We start from the raw sequence: 8,277 nt of genomic DNA on the forward strand, positions 1-8,277 counted from the left end.
ATCACCAGGTTGTCTTAACCATGTCTGCATGTCTTAATGAGTTGCTGCCATGTGATTTGTGTGAATAGATATTTGCACTGACATGCAGTTGAACTGGTGTACCTAAAAAATGTATTTCTATGCATCTTGCTTACTTGTTACATCCCCCAGGAGGATGTTTCTTCTTCCTACTAACTCTTTGTTTTGTCTAGGCTCCACCTCCTCTGCCCTGATTGGATGCTGCTCAGAGTCCAGCTAATTGTTAATCAGCAGAGCACTACTTCAGGCCTGTGGAGCTGTGTTTCTGGGCCCTCTGGCCATTTTGATTGCCATACCTGTGCAGGCTTGCATGCCTTTGTGACTTGTATGTGCATTTTTGTTTTCATGTTCAGACTGCCTGTAGGGGAGAGCTGCCTTTTGTTTTGACATCCTGTTTTCTCCTTGTTGGGTCTGTGTTTCCACAAGCCCCGCTGGTTTAGAGACTTATTCATCATGAAGAAAAAAAGACAGTCAGCGATCGATCGATTTACTTGCAAGGGAGGCCTCGTCGGTGTTTACCACAAAATGACCCCAAATCCGGCCTCCGCTTGTGGACTTTTATTGGGAAAACAGTTCACACAATACACAATAGTTTACACGCACCTCCCCTCGTAACCCCACTTTGTTACAAAGACAAGGCACTGTATGTATGTGTGTGTGTGTGTGTGTGTGTGTGTGTGTGTGCTCCTGCTGACCAAAAGGGTCATAAAAGCAGGAAGCAACATCACAAGAAACAGATCTTCCAGATAGGATGTATCTGCAATAAAAGCCTCTCCAGCAAGTCAGAGACAAAGGAATTCCTTTCATCACAGAGTTAAAACAATGTAGAGATGGTAAGCATAAAAATGACAACATTTAACAATTCATTTTAACATTTCCCTCCTGTTTTGTCAATTGTCAATTATTGTCTGCTGATGTTGCACTGCTAAAATGTTAACACCATGTGCTCCTAAAGCTGCCTCTCTTGTGATCTTATCTGCAAAAGCATTCCCTAATGCAACTGGACCTTTCCCTCACAGAATTGTGCTTGCAACATATCATACATGACCTGCAAGATTTTTTTAAAGGTATTAAATCCTAGAGTATAAAAATGTTGCACTACTGCTGCCATCATCTCCCTCCTGTTGCGACATGGCTCAGCCCATGGCTCAAAATAGCAGCAGTCTTATACAAATTCTAAGGCAGTATTGGTTTATCGCACAGACAATAACACCATCCTGCAAACTCGCTCCTTTTGTAAGCCACAACCGTTTTTCTGCAGTAGGTGAGTGGGCCTGCATGTCTGCCAATACATCTCGTACAATAGGCAACGTCTGCTGATGTTGCACTGCTAAAATGTTAACACCATGTGCTCCTAAAGCTGCCTCTCTTGTGATCTTATCTGCAAAAGCATTCCCTAATGCAACTGGATCTTTCCCTCACATGTGTGCTCTGCACAATTACAAATGGCAATTCTACTGGGCAATATTATTACTTCCAGCAGATTTTGCAGGAGTTTGGTGTGTTCTACAGGTTTCCCTGTAGAGGCCGTCACACCTCGTCTCACCCACTGCACTGCAAAGGAATGTAATGTAGCAAATGCATATTGGCTATCAGTGTATATTGTCTCTCTGCAGCTTTAAACGCTTCCGTTAAAGCTAGCATCTCTGCTGCTTAAGCAGATATGAAGCATGCTAGTTGTCCTACACAGATAACTTTCTCACTATCTACTACAGTAAAACCTGTTTTAGCCTGTCCCTCTGCTGTTTTAAAACACGAACCATCAACAAACCAAACCTTTCCCTCAACGAGTGGCACATCTGTTAAGTCATCCCTTGGCTTACACTACGTTTCCACGTGCTCTCTACACTCATGAGATGTGCCCTCTTCTTTCGTTGGCAAAAGGGTTGACGGATTCAGAATTGTGCACCATTTTATGGTTATGTGTGGTTGTGAGAGTAACAGTAACATTAAAGACAAGTGTCTTGCAGCTGACAGAAATGTAATTTTAGTCTGCAGTAGTAGACATCTACCTCGTGTGGAACTAACAGTGTCAAAAGGTGAAATAAACTATTTCTGAAACATTGTACAGCTTAAGTTGCTGCACATACTGATCTCACACACGGAGGTAAAGCACAAGCAACTAGAGCTAATCTTTTAGGATAGTAAGTTTCTGGCTTCATTTGTGGAAAAAGTGCTGTTAGTTATTTCACAGTCACCTGGCATTTGTGCTGTTCACAGAACCACAAGTCCATCGCTGGACCTCCTGTGCGCTGTCACTTTTGGAGCTTGTCATGCTCCCTTCATCCCTCAGGTTCTCATGTTCCAACGCTGCGGACGATTTAAGGCAGAGCACGTCGTACACCTTAGTTGTCTTCCTCAACATCAACGTCAAAACTCTTTCATTTTATTTAAGATTTTGCTGTGCAAAGACTCCTCATGACGATCTCCTGGAAGCCCAGTAGCACAGTTCCCTGCGTGATGTCTTCTGTGGTGAAGGTGATCTCTGATCCTCCTGAAGCCTCTCTCCTGGCCTCAGCTCCCATCTTGTGGACGATCCCCTCAGCCCCTCCTTCTCGTCATGTCACCTCACGACATCTACAAATTAAAAAAGTGACACTCCTCTCGCCACATGGCTTTCGCCCCAATGAGACATGTACAAGAATGTTGCACATTCTCTCTAAAACAATCTCCAGGGTTTCCCACTTGGAGCAGCTTCACTCCAACCTGTAACCCTGTGAAAAAAACATTAGTCAGCAATTAAATGTTTAGGTTGTCTAACTCCCAGTTCCACCCAGAGCCTGTTTCCTAGAAGGCAAAGTCTTAAAGTTAAAACAACTTCACATTTGCAACCAACTGCAACTCATAAGTGTAATAAAGTATTCAGCATCACAGAGACAGGTATCATTGCAGGTTTATTCTAAACTCATTAAACTCCTACTTTTTCCCATGATTTGCTCCAAATCATTTAACATCTCAACGTCATTCCACATTGTAATCAGTGACTTTCCTTAAGTTTGTCACTCACCATGAGCCCAATAGTGGTCAGATAATGAGCCCCATTTAACTATTTTGTAACCACTGCACATTTGTTCAATTGTCACTTGTCTGGCTGTGCTGAATCCTTTACAAGCACTCTTAAAGGAAAACAAACATTAGCCAAACACACGGATCATCCTGGTGGTCAGGCGTCGGCCATCCAGATTCCAGAGGTGCTATAAAAGGTCATAAAGTTAACACTGTGCTGTACAACTGTCTACAGACATAGGCATTCACACACATCAGTTGACTTTATTGTTTGTCCATGTGGCTCTCAGCTAACTTCAAAGCTGTAGCTTGGTCAACACTCCTTTTTATGACTCCTATCAACCCCCCAAATCTTCTCACTGTAGGCATCCTGTGGGGGTTAGAGTCAACTGGTGAATTATCTGCATTTACAACTCTTCTCCTGTCCTGTTGTCACAGCAGAAAAAGCTTTGTAAAGGAAATTGGATCAAGGTGTTTTGATCTTCTTGGCTCAAAACCTCAACCAGCTTAGAGAAGTGTTCATGATGTAAATGTAGACAAAAGGCTTCTCTGTTTACATCCCTTCTTGCAGAGGGCAAAAAGAATAGGTGACGTTGCACAAATTCCATGGTAAATCTCCAACTTGGACTAATCCATTGCCCTTCATATACATGGGTAACTGGCCTGCTTCCAGTTTGTTTAGCTGTTCAATGTCCTGCAGCAAGTCAGATACTTGGAGTCAGGCTAGCAGGTCTGTCGTACCAGACCAGTTCACCTTCCCAGCTACTGGCGAATCAACCGTCCATTCAGGTTCAGAGGAGTTGAAAAGTTGGAAGTGTTCCAAGTACGTTAACTCCTGGATGTGTTGCTAAGGCAACCACAGTCCAGAAGAATGTATAGACAGTGGCATCACAAGCATAACAATTGGTCTTGTTGTTTATGTGAGCGGTTGTGCTCATAAACTGCCACCAGTAGTTGGTTGAAAACCCATGCGGGTACTGGGTGTGGTTTGCTCTGTCCCAGTGCGCTCCTGTCATCCCACTCAGGGTCCACAGGCTCAAGAAGGCGCACAGCACATTCCTTAACCACTCTAAGTTGGGTTCTGGATCCGTTGGTTTCTTCACCAGGATTGAGACGAGAGGTCCTAGTGATATACTCCTCCCTTTGTACCCTGGCCTTTTCACCATCACCCAGTCGGCCAGGAAGTGTGTTACCTTCTTGCAGTGCGCTTGATGTATCCAAGTGTTTCTTTCAGCGATCTTCACTGCTGTGGGCGTCGTCAGCAGCACCTGATAGGGACCTTCCCACCGTGGACTGGACCAGCACTTCCTCTCCATGGCCTTATCAACATCCAATCTCCAGACTTCAGACTCTGCTCCTGCGGTGAAACAGAATCATCTGGCAGATCATTTGTTCTGATGACTTCTTTACTTTTAAACATTTTAAGCATCCAATCTGCTAATGTGCTCTTTCTTCTGCTTTTCTATCATCACTACAGAAGACTAGAGATCTAAATACTCTACCATATTTAATCTCAAAGAGTCAGACCATTCTCTGTTGGAGTAATCCTCATGTACATCTTAACTAATTCTATACAGTCTAACCATGTCCTGCCTGTCTCTTCCATTGTTGTCCTAAGTCTTAGCTTTACTGTTCCATTAGTTCTCTCTACCAACCCTGCACTTTGTGGGTGATATGAACAATGATGTTTTAGTGTTATCCCTAGATGCTGTGCCATTAATCCAATCACTTCATTTACAAAGTGTGGACCATTATCACTATAAATGGTCTCCGGAATCCCGTGTTCCCGGATGATATTCTTACATATTGCTTTGGCAACCAAAATGGCATCTGCGTTCCTAGTTGGGACGATTTCTACCCACTTTGAAAAAGGGCACACTATCACTAGACAGTACTTATAGTTATTACAGTTGGACAGCTCTATAAAGTTCATGTGAATAACTTGAAATGGGTGACTGGGTCTGGGGAATTTCTCTCTCTTAGGTCTCAAATTACCCCGAGAATTGTGCTTGCAACATATCATACATGACCTGCAAGATTTTTTTAAAGGTATTAAATCCTAGAGTATAAAAATGTTGCACTACTACTGCCATCATCTACTGCTGCCATCATCTCCCTCCTGTTGCGACATGGCTCAGCCCATGGCTCAAAATAGCAGCAGTCTTATACAAATTCTAAGGCAGTATTGGTTTATCGCACAGACAATAACACCATCCTGCAAACTCGCTCCTTTTGTAAGCCACAACCGTTTTTCTGCAGTAGGTGAGTGGGCCTGCATGTCTGCCAATACATCTCGTACAATAGGCAACGTCTGCTGATGTTGCACTGCTAAAATGTTAACACCATGTGCTCCTAAAGCTGCCTCTCTTGTGATCTTATCTGCAAAAGCATTCCCTAATGCAACTGGATCTTTCCCTCACATGTGTGCTCTGCACAATTACAAATGGCAATTCTACTGGGCAATATTATTACTTCCAGCAGATTTTGCAGGAGTTTGGTGTGTTCTACAGGTTTCCCTGTAGAGGCCGTCACACCTCGTCTCACCCACTGCACTGCAAAGGAATGTAATGTAGCAAATGCATATTGGCTATCAGTGTATATTGTCTCTCTGCAGCTTTAAACGCTTCCGTTAAAGCTAGCATCTCTGCTGCTTAAGCAGATATGAAGCATGCTAGTTGTCCTACACAGATAACTTTCTCACTATCTACTACAGTAAAACCTGTTTTAGCCTGTCCCTCTGCTGTTTTAAAACACGAACCATCAACAAACCAAACCTTTCCCTCAACGAGTGGCACATCTGTTAAGTCATCCCTTGGCTTACACTACGTTTCCATGTGCTCTCTACACTCATGAGAAGTGCCCTCTTCTTTCGTTGGCAAAAGGGTTGACGGATTCAGAATTGTGCACCATTTTATGGTTATGTGTGGTTGTGAGAGTAACAGTAACATTAAAGACAAGTGTCTTGCAGCTGACAGAAATGTAATTTTAGTCTGCAGTAGTAGACATTTACCTCGTGTGGAACTAACAGTGTCAAAAGGTGAAATAAACTATTTCTGAAACATTGTACAGCTTAAGTTGCTGCACATACTGATCTCACACACGGAGGTAAAGCACAAGCAACTAGAGCTAATCTTTTAGGATAGTAAGTTTCTGGCTTCATTTGTGGAAAAAGTGCTGTTAGTTATTTCACAGTCACCTGGCATTTGTGCTGTTCACAGAACCACAAGTCCATCGCTGGACCTCCTCTGCGCTGTCACTTTTGGAGCTTGGCACGCTCCCTTCATCCCTCAGGTTCTCATGTTCCAACGCTGCGGACGATTTAAGGCAGAGCACGTCGTACACCTTAGTTGTCTTCCTCAACATCAACGTCAAAACTCTTTCATTTTATTTAAGATTTTGCTGTGCAAAGTCTCCTCATGACGATCTCCTGGAAGCCCAGTAGCACAGCTCCCTGCGTGATGTCTTCTGTGGTGAAGGTGATCTCTGATCCTCCTGAAGCCTCTCTCCTGGCCTCAGCTCCCATCTTGTGGACGATCCCCTCAGCCCTTCCTTCTCGTCATGGCACCTCACGACATCTACAAATTAAAAAAGTGACACTCCTCTCGCCACATGGCTTTCGCCATGTGTCAACTCCCCAATGAGACATGTACAAGAATGTTGCACATTCTCTCTAAAACAATCTCCAGGGTTTGCCCCTTGGAGCAGCTTCACTCCAACCTGTAACCCTGTGAAAAAAACATTAGTCAGCAATTAAATGTTTAGCTTGTTTAACTCCCAGTTCCACCCAGAGCCTGTTTCCTAGAAGACAAACTCTTAAAGTTAAAACAACTTCACATTTGCAACCAACTGCAACTCATAAGTGTAATAAAGTATTCAGCATCACAGAGACAGGTATCATTGCAGGTTTATTCTAAACTCATTAAACTCCTACTTTTTCCCATAATTTGCTCCAAATCATTTAACATCTCAACGTCATTCCACATTGTAATCAGCGACTTTCCTTAAGTTTGTCACTCATCATGAGCTCAATAGTGGTCAGATAATGAGCCCCATTTAACTATTTTGTAACCACTGCACATTTGTTCAATTGTCACTTGTCTGTCTGTGCTGAATCCTTTACAAGCACTCTTAAAGGAAAACAAACATTAGCCAAACACACGGATCATCCTGGTTGTCAGGCGTCGGCCATCCAGATTCCAGAGGTGCTATAAAGGTCATAAAGTTAACACTCTGCTGTAAAAAGAAGCAACACTGGTTTCAAACACAGTATCACACTGTATTCACTTTTTCCCCTATAACATTCACATTTTCTCCAACATTTCCTTAACAACACAGTGTAATTTCATCATCAATATATAGCCTGTAACCACAGTTTTCTTCACACAAAATCTCAGTAATCCTGTGGTTGAAAAACATCATTAAGTTGTGTCCTGCTGTAAATCGTATGATCAAATCACATGATTAACCATCTGTTGTAGAAAAGAAATGTAAATGTTAGCACTGCGCAGGTGTATACACTCTTTCTCACAGTGATCTCTGTGAGCAACACAAGGTAGTGAATAACACACCCATGGTAAATTCACAGACACAGAAAAATTAAAACTAAAAAGGTTAAATTTGCAGAGTTCACATAGTCATGTGACCCAAGTTTCCTCCTGTTGTCTCCTCCTGCTCCTGCAACAGAAGACACACACAGAGATACATCCAGACTGTTGTCAGGTGGGGGTTAACTTCACACAATGGTGTTAAGTCAGTCAGTCTTGTCAGCTTTTGTCAGCTTTTGTCAGTTTTAACCAGTCAGTCAGTTCGCCATTTTTTTTTTTTTTTTAAGTCTCACTCATTCATTCACTCAGCGATTCTTTCTTTTGCTGACAGCGGAAATTATCGTCGCATTTCGCATTTGTACAGTGCAGCGAGGAATGCCCAGACCTCTACATTGGAGAGACCAAACAGCCACTTCATAAACGCATGGCACAACATAGAAGAGCCACCTCCACAGGACAAGACTCAGCAGTCCATCTGCATCTTACGGTGTGTTCACACCGAACGCGATAGAGGCGGCCAGAGCGTCAGGTTTACATGTAAAGTCAATGGAAAGAGCGCGATGACACGCGATTGCGCGTCCGGCGAAAATTCGGAGGCAGATTTGCGTCGCGAAAACGCCAAAACGCCTGAAATGCGCGTCAGTGTAGCGCGTGGGGCGCGTTTGACTCGCGAAAAAAAACACGCGCGTGAATTTTTGTGTTGCATTTT

This window comes from Pelmatolapia mariae, linkage group LG3_W (assembly GCF_036321145.2).
Source record: "Pelmatolapia mariae isolate MD_Pm_ZW linkage group LG3_W, Pm_UMD_F_2, whole genome shotgun sequence".
Lineage (NCBI taxonomy): Eukaryota > Metazoa > Chordata > Actinopteri > Cichliformes > Cichlidae > Pelmatolapia > Pelmatolapia mariae.